This window comes from Monodon monoceros, unplaced genomic scaffold (assembly GCF_005190385.1).
Source record: "Monodon monoceros isolate NGI ecotype Baffin Bay Population unplaced genomic scaffold, NGI_Narwhal_1 Super_Scaffold_21, whole genome shotgun sequence".
Classification (NCBI taxonomy): Eukaryota; Metazoa; Chordata; class Mammalia; order Artiodactyla; family Monodontidae; genus Monodon; species Monodon monoceros.
The window spans coordinates 111707733-111728572 of NW_021703778.1; the positions used below are offsets into that span (position 1 = coordinate 111707733).

The following is a 20840-nucleotide window of genomic DNA, read 5'->3' on the forward strand; positions in this document are numbered from 1 at the left end:
TTCTGTGTGTGATTTTGTCTGTTTAGCTTTGCTTTTACCATTTGTCCTAGGGTTCTGTCTGTCCATTGTTTTTTGTTTTTTTGGTTTTTTTTTTAGTATACTGTTTAGTGCTTCTTATCATTGGTGGATTTGTTTTCTGGTTTGGTCACTCTCTTCTTTCCTTCCTTAATTTTTATTATTTACAAAAAATTTCTTTTCAATAATTATTTTTTATTTTAGTAACTTTTATTTTATCTTCTTCTTTCTTTCTTTCTTTTTTTTCTCCGTTTTATTCTGAGCCGTGTGGATGACAGGCTCTTGGGGCTCCAGCCAGGCATCAGGGCTGTGCCTCTGAGGTGGGAGACCCAACTTCAGGACACTGGTCCACAAGACACCTCCCAGGTCCACATAATATCAAAGGCAAAAATCTCCCAGAGATCTCCATCTCAACGCCAAGACCCACCTCCACTCAACGACCACCAAGGTATAGCGCTGGACACCCTACGCCAAACAACTAGCAAGACAGGAACAGAACCCCACCCATTAGCAGAGATGCTGCCTAAAATCATAAGGCCACAGACACCACAAAACACACCACCAGACGTGGACCTGCCCACCAGAAAGAAAAGATCCAGCCTCATCCACTAGAACACAGGCACTAGTCCCCTCCTCCAGGAAGCCTACACAACTCACTAAGCCAACCTTAGCCACTGGGGGCAGACACTAAAAACAACAGGAACTACGAACCTGCAGCCTGCAAAAAGGAGACCCCAAACACAGCAAGTTAAGCAAAATGAGAAGACAGAGAAACACACAGCAGATGAAGGAGCAAGGTAAAAACCCACCAGACCTAATAAATGAAGAGGAAATAGGCAGTCTACCTGAAAAACAATTCTGAGTAATGACAGTAAACATGATCCAAAATCTTGGAAATAGAAAGGAGAAAATACAAGAAACATTTAACAAGGAACTAGAAGAACTAAAGAGCAAACAAACAATAGTGAACAACACAATAAATGAAAATAAAAATTCTCTAGAAGGAATCAATAGCAGAATAACTGAGGCAGAAGAATGGACAAGTGACCTGGAAGATAAAATAGTGGAAATAACTACTGCAGAGCAGAATAAAGAAAAAAGAATGAAACGAACTGAGGACAGTCTCAGAGACCTCTGGGTCAACATTAAACACACCAACATTTGAATTATAGGGGTCCCAGAAGAAGAGAAAAAGAAAGGGACTGAGAAAATATTTGAAGAGATTATAATTGAAAACTTCCCTAATATGGGAAAGGAAATAGTTAATCATGTCCAGGCACAGCACAGAGTCCCACACAGGATAAATCCAAGGAGAAATACGCCAAGACACATATTAATCAAAGTATCAAAAATTAAATACAAAAAAAATATATTAAAAGCAGCAAGGGAAAAACAACAAATAACATACAAGGGAATCCCAATAAGGTTAACAGCTGATCCTTCAGCATTAACTCTGCAAGCCAGAGGGAGTGGCAAGACATATTTAAAGTGATGAAGGAAAAAAACCTACAACCAAGATTACTCTACCCAGCAAGGATCTCATTCAGATTTGATGGAGAAATTAAAACCTTTACTGACAAGCAAAAGCTAAGAGAATTCAGCACCACCAAACCAGCTTTACAACAAATGCTAAAGGAACTTCTCTAGGCAGGAAACACAAGAGAAGGAAAACACCTACAATAACAAACCCAAAACAATTAAGAATATGGTAATAGGAACATATATATCAATAATTACCTTAAATGTAAATGGATTAACTGCTCCAACCAAAAGACAGAGACTGGCTGAATGGATACAAAAACAAGACCCGTATATACGCTGTCTACAAGAGACCCACTTCAGACCTAGCGACACATACAGACTGAAAGTGAGGTGATGGAAAAAAGATATTCCATGCAAATGGAAATGAAAAGAAAGGTGGAGTAGCAATTCTCATTATCAGAAAAAATAGACTTTAAAACAAAGATTATTACAAAAGACAAAGAAGGACACTACATAATGATCAAGGGATCAATCCAAGAAGAAGATACAATTGTAAATATGTATGAACCCAACATAGGAGCACCTCAATACATAAAGCAAATAAAACAGCCATAAAAGGGGAAATTGACAGTAACACAATCACAGTAGGGAACTTTAACACCCCACTTTCACCAACGGACAGATCACCCAAAATGAAAATAAAGAAACACAAGCTTTAAATGATACATTAAACAAGATGGACTTAATTGATATTTATAAGACATTCCATCAAAAAAACAACAGAATACACTTTCCTCTCAAGTGCTCATGGAACATTCTCCTGGATACATCATAGCTTGGGTCACAAATCAAGCCTTGGTAAATTTAAGAAAATTGAAATTGTATTCAGTATCTTTTCCAACCACAATGCTATGAGACTAGATATCAATTACAGAAAATATCTGTAAAAAATACCAACACATGGAGGCTAAACAATACACTACTTAATAACCAAGAGATCACTGAAGAAATCAAAGAGGAAATCAAAAAATACCTAGAAACAAATGACAATGAAAACATGATGACCGAAAACCTATGCGCTGCAGCAAGAGCAGTTCTAAGAGGGAAGTTTATAGCAGTACAATCCTAACTCAGGATACAAGAAACATCTCAAATAAACAACCTAACATTACACCTAAAGCAATTAGAGAAAGAAGACCAAAAAAAACCCCAAAGTTAGCAGAAGGAAAGAAATCATAAAGATCAGATCACAAATAAATGAAAAAGAAATGAGGGAAACAATAGCAAAGATCAATAAAACTAAAAGCTGGTTCTTTAAGAAGATAAACAAACTTGATAAACCATTAGCCAGACACATCAAGAAAAAAAGGGAGAAGACACAAATAGGATTAGAAATGAAAAAGGAGAAGTAACAACTGACACTGCAGAAATACAAAGGATCATGAGAGATTACTACAAGCAACTCTATGCCAATAAAATGGACAACCTGGAAAGAATGGACAAATTCTTAGAAATGCACAACCTTCCGAGACTGAACCAGGAAGAAATGGAAAATATGAAGAGACCAATCAAAAGCACTGAAATTGAAACTGTGATTAAAAATCTTCCAGCAAACAAAAGCCCAGGACCAGATGGCTTCACAGGCAAATTCTATCAAACATTTAGAAGAGCTAACACCTATTCTTCTCAAAGTCTTCCAAAATACAGCAGAGGGAGGAACACTCCCAAACTCATTCTACGAGGCCACCATCACCCTGATACGAAAACCAGACAAAGATATCACAAAGAAAGAAAACTACAGGCCAACAGCACTGATGAACATAGATGCAAAAATCCTCAACAAAATACTAGCAAACAGTATTCGACAGCAAGTTAAAAGGATCATACACCATGATCAAGTGGGATTTATCCCAGGAATGCAAGGATTCTTCAATATACACAAATCAATCAATCAATGTGATACACCATATTAACAAATTGAAGGAGATAAACCATATGATCATCTCAAAAGATGCAGAGAAAGCTTTCGACACAATTCAACACCCATTTGTGATAAAAACCCTGCAGAAAGTAGGCATAGAGGGAACTTTCCTCAACATAATAAAGGCCATATATGACAAACCCACAGCCAGCATCATCCTCAATGGTGAAAAACTGAAACCATTTCCACTAAGATCAGAAACAAGACAAGGTTGCCCACTCTCACCACTAATATTCAACATAGTTTTGGAAGTTTTAGCCACAGCAATCAGAGAAGAAAAAGAAATAAAAGGAATCCAAATTGGAAAAGAAGAAGTAAAGCTGTCACTGTTTGCAGATGACATGATACTATACGTAGAGAATCCTAAAGATGCTACCAGAAAACTACTAGAGCTAATCAATGAATCTGGTAAAGTAGCAGGATACAGAATTAATGCACAGAAATCTCTTGCATTCCTATACACTAATGATGAAAAATCTGAAAGAAAAATTAAGGAAACACTCCCATGTACCACTGCAACAAAAAGAAGCAAATACCTAGGAATAAACCTACCTAAGCAGACAAAAGATTTGTATGTAGTAAACTATAAGACATTGATGAAAGAAATTAAAGATGATACAAACAGATGGAGAAATATACCAAGTTCTTGGATTGGAGGAATCAACATTTTGAAAATAACTATACTACCCAAAGCAGTCTACAGATTCAGTGCAATCCCTATCAAACTACCAATGGCATTTTTCAAGAACTAGAACAAAAAATTTCACAATTTGCATGGAAACACAGAACACCCCGAATAGCCAAAGCAATCGAGAAAGAAAAATGGAGCTAGAGGAATTAGGCTCCCGGACTTCAGACTATACTACAAAGCTACAGTAAGCCAGACAGTATGGTACTGCCACAAAAACAGAAATATAGGTCAGTGGAACAGGACAGAAAGCCCAGAGATAAACCCACGCACATATGGACACCTTATCTTTGATAAAGCAGGTGACAATATACAATGGAGAAAGGCAGCCTCTCCAATAAGTGGTGCTGGGAAAACTAGACAGCTACATGTAAAAGAATGAAATTAGAACACTCCCTAACACCATACACAAAAATAAACTCAAAATGAATTAAAGACCTAAATGTAAGGCCAGACACTTTCAAAGTCTTAGAGGAAAACATAGGAAGAACACTATTTGACATAAATCACAGCAAGATCCTTTTTGACCCACTCTTAGAGAAATGGAAATGAAAACAAAAATAAACAAATGGGACCTAATGAAACTTAAAAGCTTTTGCACAGCAAAGGAAAACATAAACAAGATGAAGAAACAACCCTCAGAATGGGAGAAAATAGTTGCAAATGAAGCAACTGACAAAGGATTAATCTCCAAAATATACAAGCAGCTCATGCAGCTCAATATCAAAAAACAAACGACCTACTCCAAAAATAGGGAGAAGACCTAAAAAGACATTTCTCCAAAGAAGATATATAGATTGCCAACAAACATAAAAGGATGCTTAACATCAGTGAGCAGTAGAGAAATGCAAATTAAAACTACAATGCGGTATCACCTCACACCAGTCAGGATGGCCATCATCCAAAAGTCTACAAGCAATAAATGCTGGAAAAGGTGTGGAGAAAAGGGAACCCTCTTGCACTGTTGCTGGGAATGTAAATTGATATAGCCACTATGGAGAATAGTATAGAGGCTCCTTAAAAAACCAAAAATAGAACTACCAGATGACCCAGCAATCCCACTAGTGGGCATATACCTTCAGAAAACCATAATTCAAAGAGTTATGTACCACAATGTTCACTGCAGCACTATTTACAATAGTCAGAACATGGAAGCAACCTAAGTGGCCATGACAGATGAATGGATAAAGAAGATGTGGCACATGTATGCAATGGAATATTAGCCATAAAAAGAAGCGAAACTGAGTTATCTGTAGTGAGGTGGATGGACCTAGAGTATGTCATATAAAGTGAAGTAAGTCAGAAAGAGAAAAATAAATACCGTATGCTAACACATATATATGAAATCTAAAAAAGAAAAAAAATGGTTCTAAGAACCTAGGGGCAGGACGAGAATAAAGACACAGACATAGAGAAGGGACTTGAGGACACGGGGAGGGGGAAGGGTAAGCTGGGACAAAGTGAGAGGTTGGCATGGACATATATACACTAACAAATGTAAAACAGATAGCTAGTGGGAAGCATCCACATAGTACAGGGAGATCAGCTCAGTGCTTTGTGACCACCTAAAGGGGTGGGATAGGGCGGATGGGAGGGAGATGCAAGAGGGAGGGGATATAGGGACATATGTATACATACAGCTGATTCCCTTTGTTATACAGCAGAAACTAACACACCATTGTAAAGCAATTATACTCCAATAAAGATGTTAAAAGAAGAGAAAAAGGTAGAGGAAACAGATGAAATTAATTTGAATATATTATATTTAACCAATATATCAAAAATATTATTTCAATATATAATAAAAATAAATATTATTAGTGACATAAAAAAACCCTTAAACATAAAGTAAAATAAAAATTATTCTCTTGCCTTCAAAGATTCGACATAGGCACAGGGGAAATGAGGAGATACAGTGAAAAAGATAATCTTATAAACAAAGATACAATGTCTGATTTAAGAGCAACATCAATTCTGTTTTATCAAACATACCAGAAGCATAGAGACATAAAGATAAGGCAAACAGTTATAATCACTTATGTTTACTTAATAGTTTACATTTGCATAGATAGCACTTTTACAGTTAAACAAATATATCTTATTCATTCTCCACGAATATATATATATATGTATATATTTTTTTTTTTTTTTTTCGGTACGCAGGCCTCTCACTGTTGTGGCTTCTCCCGTCGCGGAGCGCAGGCTCCGGACGCGCAGGCTCAGAGGCCATGGCTCACAGGCCTAGCTGCTCCGTGGCATGTGGGATCCTCACGGACCGGGGCATGAACAGGTGTCCCCTGCATCAGCAGGCAGACTCTCAACCACTGCGCCACCAGGGAAGCCCTCCACGAATATATTTTTTAAATAGGTATATTATTTCCACTTTCTGAGGAAATTAAGCCTGAGAGACGTTAGGTAACAAGGCCAGGTCACACAAAGCTATTAAACAGTTCCAAATCAGCTTTTCTGATCCCTCAATCAACACCACCATATTAGCTACACTTCAGGTGGTACGCCAAAGCATAATATAACCTTGTGGCCAATTTTAATCAAATTCATTCTGAAAGAACGGTATTTTTAAAGAATTATTTGAAAGCTACACAGTCCTGTAGAGGCTGAGATAGATACTCTGAAGTTTTAGGATAGTGAAAGTTTTTAGTTTGATACTTCATGATCTCTTGCCTGAATTTTATTAGTAGCCTCCTACCTAATCTCTCATCATTTGAAGGCCACTTTTTATCCGTCCTCCACATATTGCTACCAGAATAATTTACCAAACCTGAGTCCAACCACCGGTATCACTCATCAGCTTAAAATACTTAAGGCATTTCCCACTGTAAACAGGTTAAGCCTGGGTTCCTTCACATGATATACAAGTCCTATTTTTCTTCCCTAACTTCCTAATATCTGTCCACTACCCACTACACAGTAAGGAACTAAATAAATTATGATACATCCATACAAATGAATAGGCAGCCACTAAAAATATTCATAAAAGAACATTTTAATAAAACTGAAAAACATTAAGTATTTATAGTTTAAAAAGCAAGTTATAAGTAGGTAATATCAGCGAGTTAGTGGAATAAGGAACTCTGAAAATCTTTTCCTCCATTAAAAACAGCTAAACAAAAGCAAAAACAGTAAAAATCAACCTTTTCGTAGACCTGGAAATTAATCAAAGGCTCACAACAATCAAGCACATTTTTTCAAGAAAAATGGATGAATCTCAATAAGAACAGTTACCTCTGTGGCATTTCAAACTTACTGTGTTCCCATTCCCCATCCTCATCTCCTTAGCAGCCTTAAAAACCAACAGCCCAGGATCACAGTGAGAAACAGCAGCCTATGGGTCACTGGAGGAGTCAGAACAGAATTGGAGTTCTTTCAAAGCTTCACTCTAAGAGAAATGTCATTATTTGACTTATCTAGCTGCTCCTTCGAAAATCCAGCTTGCAAAGCTTGTCTTTATTTGAGTAACTCAGAACTCACACACTGCAACAGCTTTTCCTCTGGAGACATTTGTGGAAAACAATCAGTGGCAATTATTTAACACCACAGCTGCCTGAGGCAGCAATCACTGATGAGGCAAACAACTAACCAAAAAAAAACTTAAAAGGAAAAATATAGAGAATGTGCTATCCACAGGGAACTCTAAAGAGCTACAACATATTAAGGGGAGTATAGAAAGCCATGAGCTGAGCTGCAAGCATACTAAGGCAAGTCTGGAAAAAGATTTAAACTTTCACCTCTGTCTGATCTTGAGTTTACACAAGAAAGCTGTGAAGGCTAAAAAAGTATTGTAAACTGTTTCTTGAATACTGACAGTATGTCCCAATACACACAGAGAGCTCCTTGGCAAAGACTAGGAAACTTACTGACTCCAGGCTTGTAAGGAAGTATCCGTGCAGTCATTAGCTGACCACTAAGTTGAACGAGTAAAGAATGCGGTGGTCACATAGGAGAAAGAAAATACACTGCACATAGTTCAGGAAAGTCATTAAAGAATCACACAGCAACAATAGCAACAGAAACAACAAACCCTGGGGGGAGAGGGAGAAAGTGGTTTCCAGAGTTGCTGTATTATTTAAAATGTCAGTTTTTCAACAAAATTACAAGACACACAAAGAAACAAGAAAGTATGCCCCTGCCGCGGCGCAACTAAGCCCGTGCACCACAACTGCTGAGCCTGCGCTCTACAGACTGCGAGCCACAACCACTGAGCCCACGTGCCACAACTATTGAAGCCACATACCTAGAGCCTGGGCTCCGCAGCAAAGAGAAGCCACTACAACAAGAAGCCCATGCACTGCAACAAAGAGGAGCCTCCACTCATCGCAACTAGAGAAAGCCTGTGTGCAGCAATGAAGACCCAAAGCAGCCAAAAATAAATAAGTAAATATAAATAAATTAAAAAAAAAAAAAGGAAAGTATGCCCCAGCTCTCATGTGGAGGCAGGGAAGTTTGGCCTTTGGGAATGATCACTAAAACTCACAAAGGAGACCTGGGCCTTGGGCTCCCAGAGAAAAAGAAGAAGAAAAAGAAGGTAGTCAAAGAACCAGAGACTCAATACTAGGTTTTAAATAGCGACAATTATTTCACAGAGGTTTGTCCCACAAGAGCCATACCACCCTCGAAGAATGTGGTCCAAGAGCAGGCACCCAAAATGCCTCTAGTGAGGAGCCCCTAGAACCTAAGGCCACGTTACATGCTGGACGGACTGAGCCGTCACCCAGCCCCAGGAAGCAGGCACTTGGTCCATCCAAGTCACTCAGTGGGAAGAAAAGGAAGTCCATGTCCCCTGGCTTGAGGGTGAAGACCTCCCCAGACCCCAAGCAGGTCGAGGAGGTAACCAGAGCTGGCAAGAAGCTCAAAAAACACAAGAAGGAGAAAAAGACCCAGGAAGCTACAGCCTTCTCAGCCAGGGATCCTTGGTTCTGAGAGGCCAGGGATGCTTTGTACACTTGCTCAGTTGGGAAACATGGCATCTGGAAGCAGGCAGCCTCGTGACAGAAACAGAAGTAGGGGAGCCCCAGGGAACACAACGTGAAGATGAAGCAACATGAAGATGAAGGAGAAAAAGAAAATCCACCAGGAGGGAGATACCCCTCCTGGGGCACCCTGAGTTCTCCAGGTCCGGGTTGAGCAGCCCTAGGAAAGAAAGTAAAAAGAAGCCAGTCAAAGTTGAAGCTCCAGAATACATCCCAATAGGAGATGGCCCCAAGGCTTCTGTGAAGAAGAAAATGAAGTCCAAGAAAAAAGGCAGAGCAGGCAGACATGGAGGAGCCAGCTCTGAAGAGGAAGAAGAGGCAGAAGAGCAGAGTAGGAGGAGAACCTTGGGATGAGGAGCACAACACGGACTTGGAGGTGGTGTTGGAAAAGAAAGGCAACAAGGACAAGGCACACATAGGCCAGGTGCAGCCTGGTCCTCATCCCTCCATGCATCTTCCCTCCCCTAGATGCACACTCGCCTCCTGCCAAGCCACAAGATCCTGGTCCCAGAGGCCTTAGGGACTCCAAAGACTACCAGGCTAGCCTCTGCCACACCTCCAGCGGCAGAGAGCCCGTGGTCTCCAACACTTCATGCCACGACTTTGGCTGAGGGGCTTTCTGGTCCTTCAGAATCCCAGGCTGAGGCTGTCCTCCTCGTAACTGCTGCAGGGGGAGAAGAGGACACGTGCTCTGCCTGACCCACGCGTGACCACCTCCTCGCCTCCATTCAGGAGCATTTTTTTTTGCCTTTCGCAGCTTTATTTAAATATAATTGACATACAATAATCTGCACATATTTAAGGTGAACAATTTGATGAGTTCTGACATATGTATGCATCCAGGAAACCAGCAACGATTAAGGTAATGAACATACCCATGATTTACAAAAGTTTCCTTGTGCCCCTTTGTAATCCATCCCTTCCTTCCCCATCCCCAGATAACCACTACTACTCTGTCACTATGAATTAGCTTGCATTTTCTAGAATTTGTATATAATTGGGATTATAGAGTATTTACTCTTTTTTTTTTTTTGCGGTATGCGGGCCTCTCACTGTTGTGGCCTCTCCCGTTGCAGAGCACAGGCTCCGGACGCGCAGGCTCAGCAGCCATGGCTCACAGGCCCAGCTGCTCCGTGGCATGTGGGATCTTTCCAGACAGGGGCACGAACCCGTGTCCCCTGCATCGGTAGGTGGACCCTCAACCACTGCACCACCAGGGAAGTCCTACTGTGTTTTAAACTGGCTTCTTTCACTTAGCATAATAATTTTGAGATTTATCTATATTGTTGCATGTATCAATAATTTGTTCCTTGTTATCAGCTGTCCAATATTTCTAGCATTCTTTGTTTTGATGTTAAAAACATTTTCAATTCTCAGTTGAATTGCCTAGGCACCTTTGTAAAAAATCAACTGACTATGACCAAAACAAAACAAAAGCATGCCCCATGTACAGGAGAAGGATCAGTCAATAGAAACTGTCCCTGAGGAAGAACAAACATTAGATCTACTAGGCAAACACTAACATCTGTTTTAAATATGTTCCAAAAAATAAAGGAAACCATGTCTAAAGAACTAAAGGAAAGTGTGAGAATGGCACCTCACCAAGGAGAGGATATCAATAATGAGGTAGAAATTATGTTTAAAAAAAAGAGTTTAGGGCTTCCCTGGTGGCACAGTGGTTGAGAGTCCACCTGCCGATGCAGGGGACACGGGTTCATGCCCCGGTCTGGGAGGATCCCACATGCCACGGAGCAGCTGGGTCTGTGAGCCATGGCCACTGAGCCTGCGTGTCCAGAGCCTGTGCTCCGCGACAGGAGAGGCCACAACCGTGAGAGGCCTGCATACCACAAAAAAAAAAAAAAAAAAGTTTAAAAGTACAATACAAAATGAAAAGTTCACTAAAAGCTCAACAGCACATCTGAACTGGCAAAATAAAAAATTAGCAAACTCAAAAGATATTAGGTTAGTTGAGATTATCCAGTCTCATGAACAGAATTTAAAAATAATGAAGAAAAATGAACAGAGCCTCAGAGACTTCTGAGTCACCATCAAATGCAGCAATACACATACAACAGGAGACCCAGGAGAGAAAAGAGAGAAAGAGACAGAAAAATTTCAAGAAATAATGGCTGAAATTTTTCCAAATTTCATGAAAAACATTTATGTGGACATTTAAGAAACTCAATAAATTAGAAGTAGAATAAACTCAGAGACCCGTATCTAAGCACATCATAACAAAACTGTCAAAAGATAACAACAAAAAAAATCTTGAGAGCACCAAGAGAGAAGCAACACATCACTTAACAAGAAAACCTCACTAAGAAAAATATCTGATTTGTCATCAGAAAACAGGAAGGCCAGAAGTCACTGAGATGACATAGTCAATGAGCTTAAAGAAAATACCTGGCAACCAGGAATTCTATACCCAGCAAAACTGTCCTCAAAAATTAACCCAAAATTAAGGCATCCCTAGGTACACCAAAACTGAGAGAATTTGTTGCTAACAGGTCTGCCCTATAAAAATTACTAAATTGAGTCCATCAAGATGAAATGAAAGGATTCTAGATAGTAACTCAAATCCACTGTAAAAAACACTTTGACCTGTAAATGAAAAAACAACATACCAAATATATGGCATCCCACTAAAACAGTGCTTAGAGGTAAATTTATAGCTTTAATAAACACCTCGATGCAGGTCTCAAAATCAATAACCTAATGTTCCACTTTAAAAAACTAGAAAACAAAAAGCAAAAGCATGTGGAAGAAAGGAAATAATAAAGATTAGAATGGAGATAAGTAAAATAGAGAAAAGAAAAACAATACCAAGAAATCAATGAAACCAAAATTAGTTCTTCGAAAAGATAACAACATTGACAAATCTTTGGCTAGTCTATCCAATATAAAGAGAGATATGATTCAAATTACTAATCTGGAAAAGAGAACATTACTACCAATCTTACAGTAATAGAAAATATCTTAAGGGGATACTATGAGCATTTGTTGTTAGCAAGTTAGGTAACCTATATGGAATGGACAAATTCAAAGAAAAGACATAAAATAAACTACCAAAACTGACCCAAGAAGAAATAGAAAATCTGAATAGATCTATAAAAAGTAAAAAGAAGGACTGAGTAATAAAGAAAACTGACCTCAAAGAAAAGTCCAGGCCCAAATGGCTTCATAGGTGAATTCTATCAACTCTTCCAAACAATAAAGAAGAGAACACTTTCAAACTGTATCAGTGAGGCCAGTATTACCCTCATTCCAAAATCAGACAAAAACATTACAAGAAAAGAAAACTACAGACCCATATTCCTTATGAATAAAGACACAAAAATCCTCAACAGAATACTAGAAAACTGAATATGGCAATATATGGCAATATATTAAAAGAATTATACATCATGACCAAGTGGGATTTATCCCAGAATGCAAGATCAGTTCAACATACAAAAATCAATCAATGCAATACACCATATTAATAAAAAGGTCAAAACCTGCATGATAGTCTCAACAGACAAAGAAAAAGTACTTGACGATAGTCAACATCCCTTAATGATAAAGAAACTCAAAAAGTTAGGAATAAAAAGTAATGTCCTCAAACTGATGAAGGGCATCTATGAAAAACCCACACCTAACTTCATACTGACTGGTAAAAGACCAAAAGTTCTACCCTTAAAAACATGAACAAGACAAGGATGTCTGCTTTTGCCACTTTTATTCAACACTGTACAGGAAGTTCTAGCCAAAGAAATTAGACATGAAAATAAATAAAAACCATATACACTATAAAGCGAGAAGCATTACATCTCTATTCACAAATGGTATGATTTTGTATATAAAAAATTCTAAGGAATACACACACAGAAATCTATAAAAGTTAATAAACAAGTTCAGCTAGGTTGAAGAATACAAGATGAATATACAAAATCAATTGCCTTTTTACCCACCACCAATGAATAATTCAAAGTGAAATTAAGGAAACAACTTCATTTACAAAGCATGAGAAGAATAAAATACTTGGGAATAAATCTAACAAAAGAAATGTAACATTTGTACCCTGAAAACTATAAAACATCAGTGAAAGAGACTAAAGAAGATCTAAACTAACTGAAAGACATTCTATGTTCATAGATAGGAAGACACAATATTGTTAAGATAGCAATATTCTCCCAAATATATCTAAAGATTAAATGCAACCTCTATCAAAATCCCAAGTGGCTCTTTTGCAGAAATTGAAAAGCTGATCCTAAAATTCATAGGAAAACACAGGGGACCCAGAATAATCAAAACAATCTTGAAAAAGAAGAACATCAAAAGGTACCAGCTTCCAGTTATAAAATAAATAAGTCATGGGGAATGTACAGCATGTGTGACTACAGTTAATACTGTATTACATATTTGAGAAGTGCTAAGAATAGATCTTAAAAGTTGTCACCACAAGAAGAGAAAAATGTTGTAATTATGTATCTGGTGACAAACATCAACTATACAAATATCAAATCATGTTGTACACCTGAAACTAACATAATGTTATGTATCAATAATACCATAATACGTCAACTGAAAAAAAGAGAAGAAAAAGAAGAACAAAGCTGGAGAACTGACACTTTCCAGTTTCTAAGCTTACTACAAATTACAGTGATCAAGATAGGGTGGTGCTGCTATAAGGATAAACATACAGATGAGTGGAATAAAGTTGAGAGTCCAGAAATAAACTCTTACACTGATGGTCAAATGATTTTAAACAAGGGTATTAAGACAACTCAACAGGGGAAAAACAGTTTTTTCAACAAATGGTGCTGTGACAACTGAATATCAATATGCAAAAGAATGAAGCAGGATCACTACCTCATACCATATACAAAAATTAACTCAAAATGGACCAAAGCCCTAAATGTAAAAGCTAAAACTATAAAACTCTTAGAAGAAAACATGATCTTGGACTAGTCAACTGTTTCTTAGATATGACACCAAACTCACAAGAAACAATAAAAAATAAACTGGACTTCATCAAAACTCAGAATTGTTTTGCCTTAAAGGGCACTATAAAAAAAGTGAAAAGACAATCTACAGAATAAGAGAAAATATTTGCAAATTGTATATCTGACAAAAGAAACAATAACCCAATTAAAAATAGGCAAAGGATTTGAATAGACATTTCTCCAAAGGAGGTATACAAATGGTTAATAAGCACACGAAAAGATACTCAACCTCATTAGCCATCAGGGAAATGCAAATCAAAATCAAAATGTGATACCACTACCCATCCACTATGATGACTATACCCAGAAAGACAGACAGTAACAAGTGTTCGGAAATTACAATACCTTCATACATTGCTGGTGGAATATAAATTATGCAGCTACTTTGGAAATGGTTTGGCAATTCCTCAAACAGGTAAATATGGAATTAACATATTACCCAGCAATTCAACTCCTACAACAGTATATACCCAAGAATTGAAAACATATGACCACACAAATGTTCATATCATTATTCGTAACAGTAAAAAAGTGGAAACAACCCAAATGGCCATCAACTGATGAAGAGATAAATAAAATATGGTATATCCATAGTTATTATTAAGGCATAAAAAGGAATGAAATACTGTTACATGCTAAAACATTGATGAACCTTGAAAACATCATTAAGTGAAAGAAGCCAGACACAAAAACCACATATTTTGTGATTCCATTTATATGAAACATCTAGAGTGGTCAAATACATAGAGATAGAAGTAAATTAATGGTTGCCAGGGTTAGAGAGTAAGGGGAAATGGGGAGTGACTACTAATGGGTGTAGGTTTCTGTTTTACTGATCTATCTCTTTTAGCCAGCCTAATATTCAACTCCTTGACATCCCAATTTGTGAGATCTGCCAGACCCTATTTGACTAACTAAATCTGAAAGCTAGAACTTCTTGGCTAGTCTGAAAAGAATTAATCTGAAAAGAAACAGAATTAATGGAAATCAGACTGAAAAAATATTTTTTCCTAAATCTAGAAATTGCAAACTGTTATATCACCAATTAGAGATGTTTACTTCAAGCAAATGTACTACCTTCACTTTTACAGAGCCAAAGATTAGCCAGCTCCTAGTATACAACTATTATATAAAATAATGTCTTCTTTGTTTTTTTAATTGAGTAGTCAGTCAATAGGAAAGCAATCAAAATACAGTACTACTAATGTTCTGGATTCAGTTCTATACCTCCAAAATAGAAAATAGTTTCTCAATTCATATCCCTAAACTCAAAGGCATCCTTCTGAATACTGAAAATAGTTAAACATATGCATATTTTAAAATGAGTAAGGGGAAGTAAATACTATTACACTAGGAAAAGAAAATATACTTTAAAACAACAGAGGATAAAAGCAGAATGAGTTAGAATGGGAGAAGTTAATTTTAAACACTGTATAGACCATGCTTCTCAAATTATCTATAAAGGGACAGTTTTTAAAAATTTTTTAAATTCCAATTCAACACAAACCAAAGCTTACAATAAATTACTAGAAAATAAAGTGAAAAGCACCTAGAATGGTCTATACTCTATTCAACGAGACAAGTCCTTAATCACATGATTGGATGTCACAGCATTATCAAATTGAGATAAGCTTCTCAACACCTCAATTTCTGCACTTAACATGTTACAGACCTGTAATAAACAGCCGGTAAACTAGCACCAGTCTGCAGGCTACATTTTGAGTAAGAGTAGTACTGACTGGGAAGGAATGATGCAGAGGTTTTGATGTATAGACTGAGTAGCCTTGATACTGGTACGGGAGGTGAGAAATCTGTTCCTGCAATGAATTCACCAATAAAACATGATTTCAAAAGGTAGAATGATATAGTCAGAGAAGTGGCATAATCTCTACTTCCTAAATTCTCATTAAAACCTGGTTACCAAATCTCATAAATCATCTCCCCACATTATCTCCCACATACTCAATCCTTTCTATTCACCTTGCCATTAAATCATAATTTCTAGGGTGAGGCCTGATATCTTTATTTTTTAAAAGCTTGGAAGACCACTGCCTTCAACATTCCTGCATTCATAGCTGTGCTCTTATCATTCACCTTCCTCCAAACTGCTCTTCTTTTACTTCTATCTACTGAAATTCTAATAATCTTTCAAGGTACACCTCAAACGACCCAGCTTCATGAAGCTTTCTCCAAGGCCTCTCATTTATATATGATCCTCTGTCTTTAACACTCATAACATGTTTCATATTTGACATGACTCTCTTACTATACCATCAACTTCTTTATTCCTTTGCAGTTGCCCAAAACCTAGCAAAGCACTATATATAGTTAGTTATTCAAATGGTTGCTCAGATCTATTATTTTCAGATTTTTAAAGAAATAAACAGAAGCAAAGATGAATACTTATTTTTCTTAAAGACAATTTTCAGATTTTCAAAGAAATAAATGGAAGCAAAGATGAATAATCATTTTTCTTAAAGACAATTTACAAGAAATGGCATGATTACAAGAAGCAGCTTACAGTAACAACCAACTTGCCTCTAGAAGGCCCTAAGGACAACTGATGGGAAAAAAAAAAAAAAAAAGACTGGGAACCTTGAAGCTACTGATTTGAAAAAATTCAGACAATGACAACAAATTTTTGGTAACACAAATACACCTTTTACTAGCTATGCTACTTTAGTTTGGGGTGGTGAAGCAAAGAATAATTTTGCTAAGTGATGCAATTTAAAGATTTCTTTATGTTTATGCAAAATAAAATACCAATAATGAATTTCATTTCCTTTCATTCGTTCAATTCTTTACTTTCCCAAAATATAACTTTTAAATAAGTCTCTCTCTAACTTACCCATTTTTAATAGGTTAAAGACTGAAAATAAAGTACAGAATCTAGACCATTATCAAGTTATTCAGAGGTCTGTACTCTATTTTTTTAAAAAAAACTTTGCTTGACTTTGAATAGGTCATAATATTTGATTCAATTTTATCACCTTTAAGGTTCCAATTAAAATTTGAATGTTTTAAATTCTTCCATAAATTCTGTGCTTCAAATGCATTTTTTTCATGTAATCTTCCAATAATACCTGAGATGTTACTATTTTAATTTTACAGACAGGCAAAGTATCTATAAAGTGTTAAGTAGATAATACAGCTGAGATCAGAACACAGATATTATGACTTTCCCCACTATATCACCCTGCTTACGAGCCATTTAATACTCAAGTTTCCGTGGGGATCAATTACTATTTGCCACACTGGTCTGTTGAAAAAATTAAGTCAGGTAATACATGTGAAATGCTTGGTCCAGAACCTGTCACATATAAATGTTCAAAAATATTAACTCTTATTTCCAATATATGACAGCTGCTTCTATAAAAATGTTTATTCTTTAAAAACTTCCCAAAGATAATGAAGAGATGGAGCCATTATTTATTAAGTAATTATTAGAATGCTAACAATTCCTGAGAATCATAATGTTCAACTAAAGGAATATACCTAAATTCTAAAATCAACCCCCAAATAATATTTAGATTAGTTCAAATTTTTCACTATTCTAAACAACACTGCAGTGATCCTACACACTCATCCACTTACTTCCTTAGAAAAAATACTAAGAGGGACTTCCCTGGTGGCGCAGTGGTTAAGAATCTGCCTGCCAATGCAGGGGACACGGGTTCGAGCCCTGGTCCAGCGAGATCCCACATGCCGCAGAGCAACTAAGCCCGTGTGCCACAACTACTAAGCCTGCACTCCAGAGCCTGCAAGCTACAACTACTGAGCCCAAGTGCCACAACTACTGAAGCCCACGCACCTAGAGCCCATGCTCTGCAACAAGAGAAGCCACCGCAATGAGAAACCTGTGGACTGCAACGAAGAGTAATAATCCCTGCTCACCACAACTAGAGAAAGCCTGCACAAAGACCCAACGCAGCCAAAAATAAAATAAATTTATCAAAAAAAAAAAAAAGAAAAAATACTAAGAAATGGAAGTGCTGGTTTCAAAGCATATACATATGTACATTTAAATTTTTGACAGTTAACAAACTGCCCTCTAATTTAGATTCAGCCAGTAATGTATGAGAGAATCTCTTTCCATATTTCATAAATTTTTAACAGTCCATAAATTAAGGAAATTAACTTCTTTAAATGTTGCAAGTGTTTCTTGCAACGTTTGTTCTGTTCGTCTTTTATCTCTGTTAATGATGGGTTTTACTATTAGAAATTTAAAATGTTTTATAAAGGCAAATTTACCAATCATTTTCATGACAATTTCTAACTTTGCTGTGAGTTTTAAGAGTTGTCTTCCTTATCCCAATATTTCAAATATATTTGCTTAATTTGCCTTCCATTTTATACTGAAGAATCAAAATAATGTAGAACAAATTCTGTTATAAGATATAAAGTAGTGATCTATAAATGTTTTTATCCAAATGAACATTCTTTCCTCCTAATCTTTATCTAAACCACCATTTAATGAAGTGGTCACATGTGCTCCTTCTGCAGCAAACAGAAGTCATCCCTTTTAAATTTAACATCCTTTTTAAATGTACCTATTCTTTTTTGGGGTTTTTTTTTGGGGGGGCACACTGCATAGCATGCGGAATCCTAGTTCCCTGACCAGGGATCGAACCTGCGTCCCCTGCATTGGAAGCACAGAGTCTTAACCACTGGACCACCAAGGAAGTCCCTAAATGTACCTATTCTTGACCATAAAAAAGATGTGCAAATCTTTCTTAGAGAAAAATATAAATTTTTTTATTTACAACCTTTAAGGAAAGCCTAATTAAATAAATGGAGACCCCTTGGGATAGGAAGAATACAGCTGATCCTTGAACAAGACAGGTTTGAACTGCACGAATCCACTTATACAAGAATTTTTTTCAATAGTAAATACTACAGCACTACACAATCCACAGTTGGTTGAATCTGTGGAGGCAGAAGCAGGGATATGGACAGCCGACTATAAGTTACACGTTGCTTTTCAACTGTGTGAAGGGTTGGTGCCCCAACACCCATGCTGTTCTAGGGTCAACTGTAGATATACTATAGACGTCAATCTCCTTTAAATTAAACCTATAGATTCAAGGCAATACAATTTTTAAAATCCTAACAATATTATACACAGAATTTAACAAGCTGATTCTCAAATTCATATGGAAAAGCAAAAGGACAAAATACGAATAGATTTATATTAGCCTCCTGTGGCTGCTGTAACACATTAGAGCCACAAACTCAGTATTCTGTTCCATCTCCACATCTCCTTCTCCTCTGTGTCTGTCTACAAGTCAGTTTATTCTGTTAGATTGGGGGGGGAGTGGGTGGTATATACTTCAAAGATGACATGTTGTTGTGCTCACTAGACATAAGTTTTTTAAAAATTAGATGTTACATAAGGGTCATGAAGATTTCTTTCAGTAACGGTGAAGATTATCTCATAACCTCTGCCATAATGCCATAAACATTTTTCATGTAATGTCCTATTTTTTTGTTTTTCTTTGTTTTTCTGTTTCACATAGGACAGATTTTAGATTCTGAGCCAGTTTTTTTGCACAGGTCCTTCAGGTAACCCAAGGATTCTTTCTGATCAGAATACTGACTTTAAACGTTTTTTCTACCATTCTTAATTGAAAGGAAGTTACTCACAGAAGAGCAACTTCACTCTCCTCATACCTAATATATTCATTCATGAACTACATAATATTTACTAAGCACCTTTCATATGCCAGGCACTATGCTGAGTCTAGGGATATGAAGTTAAAGAGACATGCTTCTACTCTCCGGAAGGCTTAAGATACAGGCATGCAAATAAGTAATTACACTGTAATAAATAACCAAATTACTAGAAGTAAGTAGGAAAAGTCCCTATACCTACCATATGATAGAGAAGACTTCACCAAAGCTCTACAGATTTTCCCCTGAGACTGAAGGAAGAGTAAAAGCTTTCAGGTATAAGTATGATTTTCTTCCCCTGCTTTTTCTTTAATACAATTACCATCTTACATAATATAGTATTAGGTGCCTTCTTAATAGCATCTGATCTACTTTCTCACTGCACCAGTGGGCTTCCTAGAATACAATTCTTATTATCACTCGTATTCATGTAATACTGCTCTTACGTGAAGTATACCTAACTCATGGTTGGACCATAATTAATGGATAGTGGTACTTTCTAAAAATGCATTAATGCACACATCCAAACCATATTAAGTTTTCAATTTACAGTTCATACAAAGTCTACTTCCTTTCTATAGTAGTTATCGCTCCAGACTGCAGTTTTGAAATCCAATAAGTGGGATTATTATTTTGTTGTTGATACTTCTTTCTTTCTTCCTCCTTCCTTCCTCCCTCTTATTCTTTCTTTCTTAATAAGAAGGTTAAAAGAAATGGGTTATTAATGACAGTACAGTAAATAACATTAGCAAAAGCACAGGCATCACAGAAAGTGATGTCTCATTCAGTATTACTGAAATGTAAAATACCAGAGAGGGTTAACAAGAGGTTAAAGAAGATAATGTGACTAAGGTAAATTTATTTTTCTTTTTCTACCACATTGTCAAAGATGAAAGTTTCATGTCTTAGTAACCTGGAGATGACAATGCCATTTACACAAATAGAAAAAAAAGAAAGAATGAAAACAATTTAGATTGTGTAGACATTTGATCTTAGAAAGAATAGATCTAACAAACATACTAATCGCCTAT

General features: G+C 36.8%; 1 protein-coding gene and 1 pseudogene across 10 annotated transcripts in view; one reads left to right on the forward strand and one right to left on the reverse strand.

The window, feature by feature from the left end:
- The window catches only part of RALGAPA1 (Ral GTPase activating protein catalytic alpha subunit 1), a 228295-nt gene that overhangs the window by 191443 nt on the left and 16012 nt on the right, over positions 1–20840 (reverse strand). The window lies entirely within an intron of this gene.
- Positions 8639–9674, forward strand: LOC114905048 (annotated as a pseudogene).